Below are 18,194 nucleotides of genomic sequence, written 5' to 3' on the forward strand. Positions count from 1 at the left end.
TCTTCAATTCACATTCTTGAGTCGATCATGGCCGAGCTTTTCCATCATTCTTTAGATGAAAACCCGAAAGGGCACCTCAAAAAAAAAAAATGAAACAAAAGCAAAAGGGGGTGGGGGGATAACCTTGGTGAAAACCCGAAAGGGCGTCAAGGTAGGTTGCTGCAACGAGTGAGCACGAGGAGGAACAGTTGGTGATTTGGTTCATTCGGGATTTCTCTTCAAAATACTTCTACTAGTATCGAATTCCGAAACAAAGATATCCGGGGATTCGAATATGACATCCGTTGGCCGAAACCGTGTGTCTTTCTGTAAAAATATTCTTTTGCAAATACATTCTTATGGAACTCATTTTTTCTCAATTACTTGTATTCATGGCATTTTGTAGGATTAAGTACAGTTGGTTGTATTTTGCATTCTTTTGCATATTCATTCCTGCATGACGTGTGAAGTTACCTTACATACATCATTTTTGGGTCATTGAATTTTGGTGAATAACAATCCCCGTGGTTATTCGAAACATACTTGGGTTCAGTCGTTTCTTGAAAAGGGTTAAGGTTCAGCAAAGCCAGTTACGCAGGCTTCACAATATGGTAAGACACATACCCGGTCAATCTGGGAAATGCAGAGACACTTGGAAGCGACAAATCCAACTAAGTCAGAGGCCGCAGCAAAAGTTGGCGAAGGCATCAAAAGACTCATGTTTACGCGATTCTCAAAGGCAAACGAATCAAATGATGGTGGCACTTTTCTTTGCCCTTTCTCTTTTGCAGAAAAATTTCGTGCGTGGGTAAAAACAGTCACACTTCGCACTGGGGCAAGTATCGGAAAGGATTCCCTAGTGAACAAAGACAGATCGAAAATGTCACAAGCAAATTGGCACAAAAGGTGCAACAACATAGCCATGCAGAATCAACTATAGGCTCAGATGCAAAGACTTAACCTCTACTGGGGCAAAACTTTAGATCCTTTTCAGGTAAGTACATTAGAATGTCATGATTTTAAATTTTGTTCGGGTCAGTCTCATGATTTTAAATTTTGTTTGGTCAGTCCCATGTTTAAGTTTTGTTCGGGTCAGTCCCATGATTTAAGTTTTGTTCGAGTCAGTCCCATGATTTAAATTCTGTTCGGGTCAGTCCTATGATTTTAAATTTCGTTCGAGCCAGTCCCATGATTTAAATCTTATTCGGGTCAGTCCCATGATTTTAAATTTCGTTCGGGCCAGTCCATTGATTTAAATCTTATTCGGGTCAGTCCCATGATTTTAAATTTTGTTCGGGAGTCCCATGATTTTAAATTTTGTTCTGGTCAGTCCCATGATCGTCAGTGATTTTAATTTTTGTTGATTTAAATTCTTATCGGTCAGTTCCATGATCAGGTCAGTCCCATGATTTTAATTTTCGAGTTGATTTAAATTCCGTTCGGGTCAGTCTTTTTTATTCGGTCAGTCCCATGATTTTAAATTTTTGTTCGGGTCAGTCCATGATTTTAATTTTATTCGGGTCAGTCCCATGATTTTAAATTTTATTCGGGTCAGTCCCATGATTTTAAATTTGTTCGGGTCAGTCCCATTTAAATTTTATTCGGGTCAGTTGATTTTAAATTTTGTTCGGGTCAGTCCCATGATTTTAAATTTTGTTCGGGTCAGTCCCATGATTTTAATTTTGTTCGGGTCAGTCCCATGATTTAAGTTTTTGTTCGGGTCAGTCCCATGATTTTAAATTTTGTTCGGGTCAGTCCCATGATTTTAATTTTGTTCGGTCAGTCCCATGATTTTAAATTTTGTTCGGTCACTTCCCTTTTAAATTTCTTGTTCGGGTCAGTCCCGATTTTAATTTCCGTCTCGGGTCAGTCCCGATTTTAAATTTCTCGTCCGAGTCAGTCTCATCAAAGGGGGCCAGTCCTCATTTCAACAAATCAACAGTCATCGACTAGTTTGCAGGTAAGTATTTGGTGTCTACTTCTTTGTCTCAAGTTTTTCCAAAACTCAGACAAAGAGGGGCAAACTGTAGACACCAAATTTTAAAATAATTTTTATCCTAGCTTTATTTTTATTTTTAGTAATAATTCTCTTAATTCCATGATTTCTAGTTCTTAGACTTTTAGAATTTGTATAGCACTTTAGTTTTTTAGATTATTATTATTTATCATTTTATTTTGTATTCATTTTTACTCTTTTAGCTATTTGTTTTTTATTTTTTTATTATAAGACTTTTTAGCATAAATTTTGCCAAAAAAAGAGAAAATTAGGGAAAAATATGTTTTATTTCTTTTATTGAAAAAAAAGAAGAAAAAGAAGAAAAGAGGGGAAAGAGGAAAATTTTAGCTTTTATTTTTTATCTTTCGGTTATTAATTTGTACATTTTATTTAAGTTTGTTCGAATTGCTATTTTTGTATTATTGTTATTTATTTAAGTAATTTAAAAAAAAACCACGTTTTGGTTTCGGCCGCCGCAGAAGAAATTTGCAGCTGCATTTCTCGGCTGTTTTTGCTTGGGTTAGCTCCGTCCGATGATCACGGTACAGTCCACCTGGCTTAGTCTAGAAATCTCAATGGTTGAGTATCAGGAACCATCAGATGGTTCCCCAAAAATGCAGTCGACTTCATCCAACCATTGCTGAGAGGGTTTTAGTTTTCTGGGGCCATATAAAAGAAAGGGGAGACGGCAAGAAAAAGGGGAGGAGAGGAAGGAGCGGCGTAAGAAAAACTGGGGTTTAGCTAGAAAGAGGATTTTTTTTTCTGGGAGACGGTTGATTAAGTGCGAGAGAAAACCACCGAAAGGAAAAAAGAAGGAAACCCGAGAGCGGGTTTTGGGCTGATTAAGCAGGCTAGAAGAAGGAAAACCAGCAAAAGAAAAGAAAAGCTGCGAACGAGAGGGTGTCGGTAACCAGTAGCAGCTACGGAACAGAGGAGGAACCCAACGCCACCATTATCGTCTTCAATCCTCGTGGGAAAAGCACGGGTTTTTGTAGCAAATTGTCCGCTGTTGATCTTCCCTTTTCATTTGGGTAAAATTTCTCCTCTCCTGCTGATGTTTGTGCCTTTTGCTTCAGTTGTCTGCTGCTGATGTTTGTCCGCTATGATTTCTGTTCTGGTGGGCGAAGCTTCGATCAGTCCCAAATTGTTCGAAGTCTGTGAATGTATCCGTTATAGTCCAGTGGCCTACTGTTGCTGTTTCTTTGCGTTTTGCTTGTGTTGTACAGTCCAAGTTGCTTCCTTTTGTTATTTATTTGCTCGCCTTTTGCTGTCTGATGTCTTTTCCTTGGTTTGCCATGTTGTCTAATAGTTCCTTGCCGTTCGTTTTGTTTTGGTCTCCTCTCTACACTAGATCTCTTTGGTTGTATGTTTAGCCATGGGTTTATGAATCTAGATGGGATTCTTGTCATGAGAACCTGTTTCTTTCATTAAGGATGGTTTAGCCTCATTAATGTCCTGGGTCATCCTAGCTAGAATGCTGGATTTTGTTTTCTTAAAAAGGGTACACTGTCATCTTTTTCCTTTGTTGTTCCGAAAACGAACTCCAATAGCCGAGAGTTGTTTTCTTTGCTCTATTTTTGGTCAGTTGCTGAATCCTTTCAGGTGTTAAGGCTTCGTGGGAATGCATTTCGTTTGAGTGAAAAGTGGCATGAACATGTGTTTCTGCTAAGTTTCTTTGCTGCATTTTTGTTATTCTTGGGCCTGGATCATCTTGTTTGTGATAGTTAGGGGGAGGCATCCATGTTAATCTATGTCAGGATTTATGTTTACAGATGTGTGTGAATTTGATTGATAAATGATGAAGTCTAGCACAATGTTTTCGGCATTTCATCCATGCTAGTATGAAGCTGCGATATTTGTAGCAGAGCAAAGGCTACTACATCTGTTTTGCTGTGTTCCTTTTCCGTGACCATTCACCAGGCTTTAGCCTCTTCTAGTTTGTTAGTTAGCCTGGTGTGGAAAGGGGGCAGGGGAAGATTGTTTTGAGTTTGCATGTTCAAGTCCTTAAAACACTTGAAGCATATCCAAATGTTTGCTGGAAAATGTATCTCGGTTTGCCGGATAAAATATTTTATATTGTCATGGTCTATGATTGCATGAATGTTGCATGAGCATGGTTGCGGGAAAAGAAAATTTGCTGAAGTTACAGAAAAGTTGCACCAGTTCATTTGTTTGTCTTTGATTGCAGAAGCTTTCTCACGTCACTTTGCATCAATTTGCATGAGAATGTTTCCAAAAAATTGGACTTTGGCCTTCCAAGTTTCCTTTCATTTCACTATGACCCAACCAATTGAATGATGTCCTCAATTTGGTCCTTGGTGGTTTTAATTTTACAATTTCATTGCTTGTTCGTTTCCATTAATTACTATGCTTTGTTTCAATTGCATTTAAGTCATGACATTAGGGGCTTTATGATCAAGTGAGCTTTGTTTTGCACATTTCTTTTAATTTCTCTTAATTAAAGTGGTACCTTGACCTTTTTATTGTTTTGAAGCTAATATTTCCTTCATTTGATTACCATTGCAAGGGAGGTAATTTCTATCCCTTATTTTGACCTTATTTGACCTTATTTGACCCTATGTGAACTTATGTGACTATATGTGTTTAATTGCATGCCGTTTGAATGTCTTTTTTTTAATTTATTTTTCGCTCTATTTGCTTAAATTCGTATATTTGTTTAAGTTCCCTTTTGATCATTTAAAAGGCACTTGAATGCCAATTTGTAATAGTTAGGTATTTCTTGCAACTATTTATTTTATTTCCCCCTTTTTAGATTGTAGTAGGCTTCCCCCTAAAAAATGTAATAGTTAGGGCCTTAATTGCCTTATGTGTTTTGCATGCTTAGGTGCTATGTGTTTAATCGCTTTCTTAGGTTTTGGCATCTAGATATGCATGCTTATGTGTTAAGTGAATTACGTGCTCACATGTCTACTTGCTTTAATTATATACATTACTCATATATGTGTATGATGGATGCAAATGCACGTAACCGTGGCTAGTCCAATGCTAGTCATGGTTGTCCCCTCGAGCTCTTACAAGTCCAATGCTTGTGAGAGAGCGCTAGAAAAGGGCTAATCCAATGCTAGACTCAATAGGCCGCCCCCTCTCGTTAGTACATACTTGCATGTCTCACTACATTTCATACATTTTTCTTAGTTTTTCTAGCATTTGGTATGCTCCTCCAATCATTTCCCCTTCATTTTAGGTTTTTGCATCCTCATGCTAGTTATAGGGTACATTTGCTTGAGAGTCCCCTTTCGGTAAGGAAAACGAGCGAGTGTGGCTACAAAATAGCCTTAGCACGCTAGTTCTTCCTTCTAATCAAAGGGAAAATTAAAATCATGAAATTAGAAGTCATTCCCGTACCCGACTTGATGCATTCCTCTAGGTTCATACACTCTCATTTTTATTATTATATCACTTCCTCACTTTCTTTATCCACACTCTCTCACTACTTATATTTTTCTCAATCCACATGCCATGTTCGCACGTTTTTCTTATTTCCCTATCACTTATTTATTTTCTACCTCACAAATTGCACCCAATTGCACTTATATGCATTTACTACCATTATACCTTTATTTTCTCAGTTGGCACACATGCACTTTTCTTATATTTGCACACTTGCACTTACATTTGTTTTTATTTTATTTTATTTTGCATTCTTCTCACATTTTCACACTTGCACTCATATTTGGGTCTTCATTTGCATTACCCGTGACCTCTATGAGAGTTTTCCTTGTTGGCCATCACAACTCATGTGATTGGGACAAAAAATCCTCATAAGAGACATTTTAGATTTAGGATTGCATTTTTTTTCGCATCCATTAGTCATATCCAACATGCAACACATACTTTGGGTAGAAGAATTAGGAAAAGAAGGGTTAAGTCACGCAACTAGTTTTGGCTAGGGTAAGGGTGTGCCTTAGGTTTTGCCTTTGCCTTCTCCCTTATCAAATGTGACCCCCGATCCCTTTCTTTGGTTACGTAGACCTAAAAATTCTTTAAAAAGGGTTTGTTCGCTTTTCTTTTCCAAAAAATCACTTTTTTTGGGTGACTTGGTACACCCTAACTCTATACCAAGTGGCGACTCCATTTTCCATTCAAAAAACCCATTTTTAAACTATATCTGGGTCAAATCGTCGCATTTTCAAGTCCCATTTCGACCTGTACTCTTTATTCATTTTTCAAATCAAAAATTCACTTTTTAAACCATTTATTTAATTTTATTTTAAAAAATGGGGCGCGACAGGTTAGTTATGGAATTTCACTTTTATGTTTTGGTGTTGGACAGATTGACTTGATTAACATATACGGTGGTGGTGTTAGCTTATGTGGAAGCAATTGGGAGCTTCCGAAGTTGCATGTCTTGCATGTCTTTGTTAAAAACGGTGCAAATGTGCTTTAGACAGGTGGCTAAATTTGAAATTTCACCTTAACATGTTAGTATTGTATAGATTGAGTTTACATTACTTTTGTTGCCTTATTACGTGGAAGCAATTGGAGGCTTACCCATTTATTTTAATTTTTTTGTAATCTCATTTAAATTCATTTTTGCAAATTAAGTTATCAATTTATACCACCCTTCACACTCATTATTAGTTTTAAATATTTACTTATAATGTTCAATAAGCCTGATTATCAAATTTTTTTCATCCGTACTCTATGTCGCAAAATTACATACTATTTAATAATTGAACAATAAGAATATAAAAATTTGAACTAAGTACTATAAAAGTTAACATAAAAATTTAATCCAAAAATTTTGAACCCCTAGCATTTTTTTCATGTGTAAATTTAAATTTTCATTTTGGAAAGCTAGGAAAATAGGCTAAAACTTGTCATAAATTGGTAATGCTAAAAAATGAGCAAGTTAACAAACTAAGAGAAAAAAAATGATAAAATAAAATCAACAAATAATAATAATAATAATAATGAAATAAAAGTAGTTAACATCCTGAAAAAATGAAGAATCTGAAAAAAAAGGGGGGTGGAGAAAGAGAGGAGGTTTGGGAGAAGACAATTCTAAATGATTTAATTGAATTTGATGAGTTATCCAATAAAATTAAATGGGTATTATTGGGTAACTCATTTTATACTCATATGCAAAAATTTAAGATACCCATATCCATCTATTCATAGTCGAGTATGGGTAAATTTAGTTAAATAGGTTTGTTTGTCATCTATAGTTTTGCAATAACTGTTGACATTAGTTTTCTACCATGCAACCACCTATTTTTGTTAATGTAAATAGTGGTTTTGTATACAATTCTTTGTATGAGCTTTCTATCCTGCAATGACCAATTTTTGGTAATGTACAGACTGCTATAAAATAGTGTGCCTACGTATCCTGAACTATCACTCTTTCATCATCAAATTTGCACACACCCACTCTTAATTCCACACACACAATTAACAACTTCACAAAAAACTAGGCACCCTCATGCATCGCATGAGGCACAAATAAACTAATGTTATAGTAATTTGTGACTTTAATATGAAAAGATTATCATTATTGGTCCCTCATCTTATATTTAACTACTATATTATAAGAATGAGTTGCTTCTTGCTATAACTACTCCCCATGCTACCACTTGGCACCTGCAAGCAAGGAGAAGCTTGCATTGGTTTTGATGGCTTAAACGTTGTTCTCTTATTATGGATGGGCATTGATGGGAAGTGGGCTACAATGTAAGGATGAATCGTGTCTTGGGCTCCAAATTTTCAGCGAGGAAGCCCGGGCTCTTGGCATGGAAAAAAAAAAGGGAAAATGGGTCCAACAATTTTAGCTTTGTTTTTTTACACATACATGCATTTTTAAATGTATTACGTCCCTTAGTATATGTCAATTTTTTTTTACTGTTGCCTACAGCAATTGCTTGGTATTTTTATTGAGGAATAGATTTCACATTTTGCTGAAAAAATTGCCCTGGATAAAGTGGTTGAATCGCTAAAAATGATTTGGGCCTAGCAAAAGATGTTTAGCATGCTGCCTAACAAAAAGTTCCACTAGATATAAATATGTACACACACTCACAAATATATAAATATATATATATATATATCCTTTAGAGTTTAGACAGCTCCCAACTCTCTATTCCTTTTTTGCTAGTTTTTTGAGCTATTTAATTCTTCAATATTCTCCTCAACAATATACTTTTGTTAATTTTAGGTAATCCCCTCAAATCACAAATTCCGAACATCACACACTACAAATATGACCAACACAAAGACAAAATCCAGTTTGATCCCAAAAAGGTTAAAAAAAAACCGATTTTTCTCATCATTTAAATATTGCAATAAGATCGTGATCACCAATCCCAAGTGCAAGAAGTCTCAACATTGCTGGGCAGCTTGTTTTGTTCTTGGCTGATCCTTGCTGGGCTCCAAGGCAATTCTCTTAGTGCTGGCTGTCATTTAATCTGGCTATTAAAGCCTTGGGTTGAGCCATTGCTTGTACTGTTTCTGTGAGGTAGAGTAAATGCTCAGAGCTCGTTGTCTACCTTTGGATAAGCCCTGCTATAATTTTAGAAATTCCATACTGGAATACATCGAGGGTTCATCAACAACTTGTTTGGCACTTCCAGTCAAATCAAAATGTAAAAGAAAATCAGCTGATTAAAAACTTCCAGTAACCATCTTAAATATAATTTAGCAGTGTCTATGGACCTCAGTGGCAAAGCCAAGGATTCGATTTAGGGTGATGAAACAAAAAAAAAAAAATTTGCTGGAAGTTTTTTTCCCCACCTAAAAATAAGTACTATAAAATTTTCAATTTCAAATATTTATTTTCATGAAATAAAGAAACATTTTATTCTACCGATACTCATTATCTAGCCTAGAAATCATTCACTTAGTTTTCTCAATCATATCAATATAATAAAGGAAATTAACGATACTTAATCATACAAAACAAATTGAAATTTAAGTAGTTCGAGAACATGCTACAATCCGAGAATAATGGTTAATTAGCTAATGAGTAAAAAATAAATATATTTTAACACAAATGAGGTAAGTGCGATAACAATAATAATCTAGTTGTCACACCTTGGAAGGGGTCTCCTGATGGAGGACAATCATTTAAGTTCAGTTCATTTTTTCATTTGAAGCACTTTTAATCAAAATTGTCCACTTTTTTTTAACCAAAGTAAAAGTTCTATATAATGGACACAATGCACTGGAATCATTGAAGTGTGGGAGATAAAAGTATCTTCTTCATCCACCATATTTATCTAGTCAATGAATCTAAAAATGCAGGTATTTGGAAGCTACAGCAGACTAGAGCACCATAAGCTTAAAACTAGATTAATTATACAAAGGCTCATAAATATGCGATCACCTGACCAACATTCTGATTGTTGTCCTACCTAGTGAGGTTAATGTGCTCATACAGGTACTAAAATCTTCATCACAGGCTATCCATATCAATTCATTCTCTTCATCCAGATACTCAATTTTAAAACTTTCAATCGTTGGATTCAATCGTTGTGCAACTTTCTCCTCCAAATTGGATTTATTGGCTGACAATGGAAGTCTAAACTTCATGGTGCGCCGTTGATATTCTACCTTCACCCAGATGCTACTATCATCTTCTATCCTTGTTGCGTCTGGCCGGTGGCGTTCTTCAATATTTTCAGTAGAAGGCTGAACAACTGCTTGTTCAGCAACCACTTGATTGACCTTTCTTGCTTTATGACGTGGCCATCTGTCAATATTGTAGTCCCTGCATATACGCTTCAATGTAGATCGACTAACTGCAAGTATCAGAAAGAAAGAAGCAAATCAACACACATTAACCAAATTCGAATTCAATTCTGACCTAGAGAAGAGCTACAGTTAAGAATTACCTCTAAATGCTTTTGCAGCATCCCCAAGATTCCTCCAAAAATTTTGTTCAAGAGCCTCACGAGTAATTCCACGTTCTTCTTTTAAAGTACAACTAGACTTTTTCTTTTTTATATTACTCACTTCATTGCCACTCTGTTCTATACTAGCACTACCTCTTTCAGGATTTGCCACATTGATTTCCGTATTTCCTTCATCATGCGCTATGTTTTCTATGTTCTGCGATAGCTCCTGTCTAGGTGGGCTTTCAACAATTCCATTTTGCTGTTCATCAATGCCATTCATAGAATTGTGTTCAACATCAACTCCTGGCGTTAATTCTGGATATGATATGTTGTCAAAGCCCTGCGTGTGCTCTGGTCTAGGGGGAGATCCAACAATCCCACTCTGCTGTCCCTGGACACCATTCATTCCTTCTCCTCCTTGTACTTCTCCAAGCCTAGGTGTAGATTCAATACCAGTAGTCCTGCAGATTTCAAAATAATCAAATTCATCCTTTGGAGAGACCTTTATAACCTCAACAGTCAATTTCTGCCCCAATTCTTGTCCTGAAGCAATCTTAAAAGAACTTTGGAGGTGTTTTTTCAATGTTTCCATTAGGCTGGGCAACAATGTCCTAGGATCCCCATAGTCTTTTGCATTCGTAGGTAAAAAGAACTCCAGTACGTAAATGCAATTGTTCGAGCAAGAGCGCTGCAAACAAACTGCAAAACTGGCAGAGTATTTGTAGCGTCGTGCAATGGGTACCAACGGGTAATCTGTTATGCTTAACTGTGTTATATCCTTACAAAAACATGCACTTTTGGATGAAAATGCTTTTCCAACTACCCCTTGTCCCTTCCGAATAAAATTTACGCCTTTATGAGAACTTAGTATTTCTCCAGAAGTAGTCCAAGTTCCAAAACCTTCCAGACCATATATTTCCCCCACCTCAGTCAATGCATCTTTAATTTTAGCAATTTCTCCATCTCGACCTGTAGAGGAATGGCTTAAAACTATTAGCCTGGAATGAATAGCCTAAAGCTTCAGCCAAGATTATGCAGTATAAAAAGGGAAAAAAAATACTTGAGGTACTCACGTGAACTTACTTCCGCGACGCTTATACAAGTAGTTGTCAGATTCACGTCCCGTAGTAGATTCTGGCAAATACATTGTCCATGTGCCATAAATAAATTAAACAAGAAAAAAAAAACCAATAAGATAAGCTCTTTGTATGCTTACTCACTAATTTGGATATAGAAGTTCTGAAAAGCCAAAACTTCCTTCAAATGCCATAGATTTTTTAGAAATAACTTCTTTCGCTTAAAAAATAACTTAAAAGAAAAGATTAATATTAGAGTGACAGTCACCATAGTTTTCGCAATTATAATTTTTTTTTCCGAACATAATAGATCTACACTTACTCTGTACTAGGGATAAGGAGACCTGAATAGATCCAACCACCGGCCCAAACCTACACTTACTCTATAGTTTTCACAGTTATAAGCAGTTGAAAAATTGGTTAGTGACACCTTGCAAAAGGGACCTTTCATTAGATTAATTTATAAAAACACCTCTCCTACTACCACCTAACAACTGGAAACCCATAACCTCTGAAAATCACGACTTATCCCCAAATCTGTAGAGAACATGGAGATGTACAAAATTCATGCCAAGCATCTCCTATTCATGTTAGATTTACCACGAAATTCTTATTAAGTGCCGAATTTTGTTGTCTTGAGTTCACTAAAAACTTAAATCATTAATGTTATGCTATCACAACTCTTGCACTATATAACACACAAGACAATGGTTGGTTATGTTATAAATTACCCCCTGTATCCATTACCTAGTTCAAATAATAAATTAATTAGTTACCTTTAAATTAGTCATCACAATAAGTATGCTTTGAAGTGACCGTAAAGTTGAGACATGTAGTTTGTAACTCTAATCAATTATCCGAAAGAGAAAAATGAAATGATGAATTAGAATCAGATAGGCTTTTTTTTCATATTTATATATATATATATATATATATATAACAGATGTCAATTAGTTACAGCCTGGGTTTCGTCCTCTAAGTTCCTCTTTATATACTAGAAGGAACCAGGCTGTGGCCCAGCTATAAAATTCTGGTTAAAATTCATCACACTATAATTTACTTTCAAATAAAGAGAAATTATAATTGTCAAAAAATGAGTCTAAAAAATTGGTTTGTTTTTGGTGGAATGTTCCAAAAGTTTGTTCCAACTTGCTTATTGTGATGCAGTAAACTTTATCTTACTGTATTGTGTAGACAAACAACAGCAAAGAAATAAAAAACCAAGCACATGAGAAATGCAAAACCAATTCAATATTAACGTACATGATATATGCTTCATAAAACTCAAATATCAAGCTATTATAATTACAAATGTATAAAATTTCATCACTATTTCTTTCTCAAACGAGACACCATCATGTAAAAACTTTTATCCTACAAATTCACAATAAAAGTTGCAAGAAATTAGAATGGAAGGCTTTTCAATGCATAAAAAGGGTACAAAAATTCAGTACCAAAGAATTACTAAAGGAAGTGCAAGATTCAATTATGCATTGCAAAGGAACTAAAACATCAGAATTGCAAAATACAAATTTTGCATTTAGATTTAAGACAAACCTCACAAAAGGAGAATTGACTTGTAGAACCAAAATAATGGAAGACATAATGAATATCAAGAAGATCAAGCCAAAATAAATAAATACACAATGGCAAAAAATGAAAAATGGTAAAGGCTAAATGAAATACAATTAATGAAAAAAAAAACTTAAGTCCATATTTGGCAGCGTGAAATGGGGGGAATGCAGGAATAAAAAGAAAATGGAACATAGCATACAGTTGGAGTAGCGGAGGTAAAACGTCTATTGTCTATATTTTTTCTAAAAGAAAGAGATGATTATGAATCATGATTTTTGTACAAAGGAACAAAAGAAATATCCATTTTTGTGCAAGAAAAACATACATTTAGTTAATTATAAAGGAAAAAGGAAAAGATGCATTGATTGAGCGGAAGGAGAAAAGATAGAGAAAAATTAGAATGAAGGAAAAAATTTAAGGGAAAAAGCAAAATACTAGATTAAAGAGTTAAAATTGATGGAGGAAGAAGTGATAATATAAATCAGTTGATTGTTGTGATACCTCTCCATAGTCAACAGTAATCACCTAAAAATATAGTAAAAAAATAATCTTAGTATAATTAATTATAAAGAAATAATTTGAAGGGGAAAAAAGAAAGATAAAGCACAAAGATAGAGATAAGGGTTGAAAGTAGAGGCAAAAGAGGAAGAAGAGAAAAATTGGGAGAAGAGATGTTTATAATTTTTGCCTAACTAAAGAAAATAGTGGAACAAAAATTCAACTAAAAAAGAAACTGCCACTTGTCAAAAAAAAAGAGACCATACACATGGTAAAAAGAGAGGTTGCTAAAGTAATCTTTCTTTCTTTTTATATACAAGGAGGTAGATAAGGGAGTCTGCACCCATTTCATATATTATCTAATATATTGATAAAATTATTCTAATAATTATAACTCATAAATCATAAACACCACTACCAGATCCCCACGTCAACAGGAGGAAAGTAATTAAGCAACTTCAAAAGAGAAAGGTCGAACCTGAAGCATCTCCACATCCCCACGTTGAGAAATGAAAAAACCAGAGTAGGATGATACAATTTCCAGTACACCAGCGGGGCGGTGCCCAGTAGGATCATAGATTGGCAACGCCCAGTATCCCTCGACGCGGCTGACCGCATACTCACGGTGAGGATACTCTCCACTAGTGTAATCACCCACACCCTCTGTATATTCAGGCAATCAACTGCAGAACACCCGACCAGGGGGACCAAATATAAGCTGCTCTTGGTCGACACTAATCTCATCGTCACCGTCGTCATCATCATCATCCAGGGGTATTAAGTAATCCAAACAGTGCTTCCTATATTCACATAGTTGCTCGACCTCTAGACGATTGGAGTAAAAGAGAGCAAAAGGCTGGTCACAAGTTGTCAAATACGTTTTGTTGCCAATCTTCACTAAACCCCACAACTGAACTAGACACCGACACCACATTGTTTGCTTAATAACAAGCCGTAGAAAACGTATGATCTTGTTCTTAATCACGGCACCGTCAGCAGCTGCAATTGGAAAATCAGTAAAAAAAAATATTGGGTGCTTGCTAGTACTCATTTATTTATTAATTGCAGAGGACAGATTGACCCGTGTTTTCGCCGAGACAAAAAAGTCAAAGGAAGGAAGTTATATACACACCCGTGATCCATCATAAACGGAGCAAATTGAAGTTCAGAAGAAGTTCAAATTATACTTTGACAGAGCTGAATCCACAGCCCTCCAACCTAAATCTACACATCTGATGAAGAATCTGTGTATAATTTTCCCAAAGATTAATTGAAGAGCTTTAAGCGCCACCCCCAAGTGCCTTCCAATTGGATGGCCCAAGCCTTCTTTGTATCTCTCTAACAGTTTAATTTTTCATCAAACTAATAGTTTCTAGACATTTTTCTGTCCTAAATTGTTCGAATTTACTCCACAGGAGTTTATCAGAGTCAGAGTAGCTATGAAAAATTTAATTGTGATAAATAGTATCCACATACTTTGTACTGAAAGAACTACGTTGGTACTTAGTGGCGGCGACACGGGGCTTGCCGCAGTGTACTTTGTCATTGCAAAATTTGCTCCAGAAAACCCACCGCTGTTGATAAGGGTAAGTGGAATGGATTTGGGTGCATGATAATTCACAAGGCCCCAATCCTGCCGTAGAAAAAGGGTGAGAGGGAGAAGTTTCAGCTTCCATTTCCATTTGTTCACGATAAAACTGCTAATCTTCCGGATTGATCCTGCTCTCCGATTCTCAGTTTCTCACCACTCGATCTGTTTTATCTTCTGTTTAGGAAACCTTGCATTTTACATACACTTGAAGACTTCAAAGTTTAATAAAGTCATTGGATGACAAGAGTAAAAGGACTGACAGAAAGAAAGACAAGCGAAATAACGAGGAAGCAAACAACAGCAAGCAAGGCCACCAAACTGCCAATAAGAAATAGTCGTCCAAAACAGTTCGATAGGTTCGAACAGCTCAAATAGGGGTGTGCATCGAATTCGAAAGCAGTAATTCGGAAGTTTGAAATCGGAAATTTTTGAAATTTTGCCCTTAATTTTCCCGACCGAATTTGATTTCGAAATGGCTAATGCCAATTTCGAATTCGATACCGAATTGAATTCGGAATTTGGTGAATTCCGAATTCACCGAATTCTTTTTTTTTTTTTTGGCCCTCTCCTCTCTTGTTCAAAAACGGAAAACCTGTTAAAAGTAAATGCACAAGTAAAAACGAGTCGGCTGTCTCAAATTCAAGAGGAAGCTGAATAACAATTCCACATTCAACTCCACATTCCAGAGTGCCTTTCCATTGTTTCCAATACCATAAATCACGAACTCTACCACTTCATAGTACATACAAGAATACTTATACAACCATTCCAGTCCAAATTTCAAATAAAGGGTAACTAGCATTCAAGCTAAGGAATTCCTTGCAACCTCAGAGAGAGCTGCTCTTTCCTGCAGAAGTTCATACTGCAGCTTGCAACAACAATCAGTCACCGGCTTGAATTACATTACGTGCACCACAGTGTACCCAGTTTTCAATGTACTATTTAACACCGTAAGCCAACAAATTGCACCAAATATGGAACGTTCATCTCTAATAACTAATAAGAACCGCTGAAACAAAAATCATAACCAAAGATCCAACCAAAAATCATAACCAGAACCTATACCACGTGCTTGGAAGCTGCTTGATGAAATGCCTAAGAAAAATAAACTAGAAACATAGATGAAAAAGGTGAGTAAAATCACTGGCGTACCTCAGAATGTCCTCTTCAAGTGAAGGTTGATGATGGCTGAAGATGAAGAGTGAAGATGGCGTGAAGATGTCCGACGGTCTTGAATATGAAGGCTGATGGTGTCTGTCTCTGTCGGGCTTGAAGAACTGGTGAGAAAGATGAAGGTGTGATGCGAAGGACAGTGGAAATCTCTAAGGTAGTGAGGTGAAATGGGCGATGGATGCGGTGAGTGAAAGAGGCGGTGAGACACTGAGGTGGTGAAACTGTGAAAGAGAGTGAGAGAGAGCAAGCTGAGTTGGTGAGTCAAGCGGTGGAGGCGGAGGAGGGAAGCCAGGAAGGTGAGACTCTGAGGAAGACAGTGACGAAGAGGCGATAAAGGAAGAGGCGGCGGAAGCTCAAGGTGAGTTAAGAGATTAGGGCTTTTGCGATGGCAGATCTGATAGGGAAGCTACTTGTTATGTTAAAAACTAGAGCAAATTATCCGGTTGGCCATTAAACTTTTGCGATCGTCGAGTTTTGGTCACTCAACTTTTAAAGGTCTGATTCTGGCCACTAAACTGTAAAAAGGTAAAACGCGAGGTCATTCTGTTACATTTAGCCGTTAAGTTCTTTAATCTGTCCGTTAGCGCGATTTCCAAGACAAAGACAGGGTCTCTTTTGGAAGTTCAAAATAGCATTCAATAGATCCTGAACCACATGGATCCCCCAACCCGACTTCAGATCCGGCGAGTACATATGCTTAATTGCCGATTCAATCATTTTCCTGACCTCATTACTCGCGGATCCAAGATCCTCCAAGAACCTCCTCACCGTCCTCCGCCTCAACTCCTTCATCGTTAAAACGAACCCCATGGCCTTCCTCGACGCTGTAAACAGACAATTTCCGTCAGCTTCCACCTCTCCGCCGTGACTTAACCTGAAGATGACCGACGTGTTCTGATCCTCTAGATGCTTCCACAAAACCCCTTTTGCCTACAGCCTCGTCAAGTGCCTTTTCTGCTACTCCTCTAATCCTGAAACGTCATCCCACGACGTCATTGTTGTTGGCGGCACTGGCCGCTAACTGGTCAACGAGATCCACAGTTGGAGTTGAAGTTGGGTCTCTCCATAGCAGGTCTTTTGTTTTCCCTTGTTGGCGTAAAGCCAACCCTTTTATGGCTTTTAGCAACCAAGATTAAAGTCTTTGTTTGATCTGACAGAGATTATGACCCACAAATAGATTAGTAAATACTTCTTTGATCGGGACTGAGAAGAGAAAAAGACTTATTTTGCAAGAACTTCGATAAAAGAGATCCACTGTTGGAGTTGAAGTTGGGTCTCTCCATGGGATCACCGGTGATGACGCCGTCGGGTAGCAAATCAACTTTCCCATCTCTCAAATCTTTTGAATTTCCTTAAAAGACCCCGCCTTTTGTCTTGGAAATCGTACTAACGGACAGATCAAAGAACTTAACGGTTAAATGTAACAGAATGGCCTCGCATCTTACCTTTATACAGTTTAGTGACCAAAATCAGACCTTTAAAAGTTGAGTAACCAAAACTTGACGATCGCAAAAGTTTAATGGCCAACCGAATAATTTGCTCTAAAAACTATTATATTATAATTATATTTAAATATTATTATTAGAAATTGAAATCGAATTTCCTAATTCGAATTCCCCAATTCGAAATCAATAATTCCGATTTTAAAAATTTTATTTTTGAATTCGATCCGATTTCGACCAATTTAAAAATGGAATTACCGATTTCAATTCCGAATTATCGAAATTTCGAATTCAATTCGAAATCGGTTCCGAAATCGAAATTTTTTGAGTTTGCACGCCCCTAAACTCAAATTGTTCTTGAAGAAGTTAGTTGTCGTTTATAGGTAAAAGATTAATCTCTTGCACTTTCACCCCAATCAGGACCCCGCTTCACATGCTTGTACGATTTTTTAAAAAAGAATAAATAAATAAAGAAGCTTGTTTGGTGGGACCGAGATCGAGGAACAAGGTCGATGCTTATAAGGGCACATATGTCACTAGGAAGTTGTGGCATTTTCTTAAAACATGTGAGAATTCAAATATTTCAAGTATCCTTAAAACATATGTCTCTGAAATGTATCGTTGAGCACCTTCTCCAACTAGTCTTCCACTTATTTCAGAAACAGTAATGTTCACCTTTTTTCCAGCTTTCTTTTCATTTGATAGTGCAATATTACGCGTATATCCTCTTTTTCTTTTTAATGTCACTTGGTCTAGTAGATACAAAGTAAACAAGACCATAAGTGCTAACAATAGCAGCCATGGCAGTAATTAGTTAATTAGAGTAGAATTACACGTAAAACTGACATACCTGAACCGTTTGACTCAAGGTCTTGCATACTTCCAGTTTCATTGCTTTCACAACCAATAGCTTGATTAGATCCAACATGCTGTGAAGTAGGAGTTCCATCAGTTTGCATCCCAGCAGCTTCTTGTGATGTCATTCCATTGCCTGAAGATTTTTCAGCAATCTGT

Source organism: Coffea eugenioides, unplaced genomic scaffold (assembly GCF_003713205.1).
Source record: "Coffea eugenioides isolate CCC68of unplaced genomic scaffold, Ceug_1.0 ScVebR1_3436;HRSCAF=4647, whole genome shotgun sequence".
Taxonomy (NCBI): domain Eukaryota; kingdom Viridiplantae; phylum Streptophyta; class Magnoliopsida; order Gentianales; family Rubiaceae; genus Coffea; species Coffea eugenioides.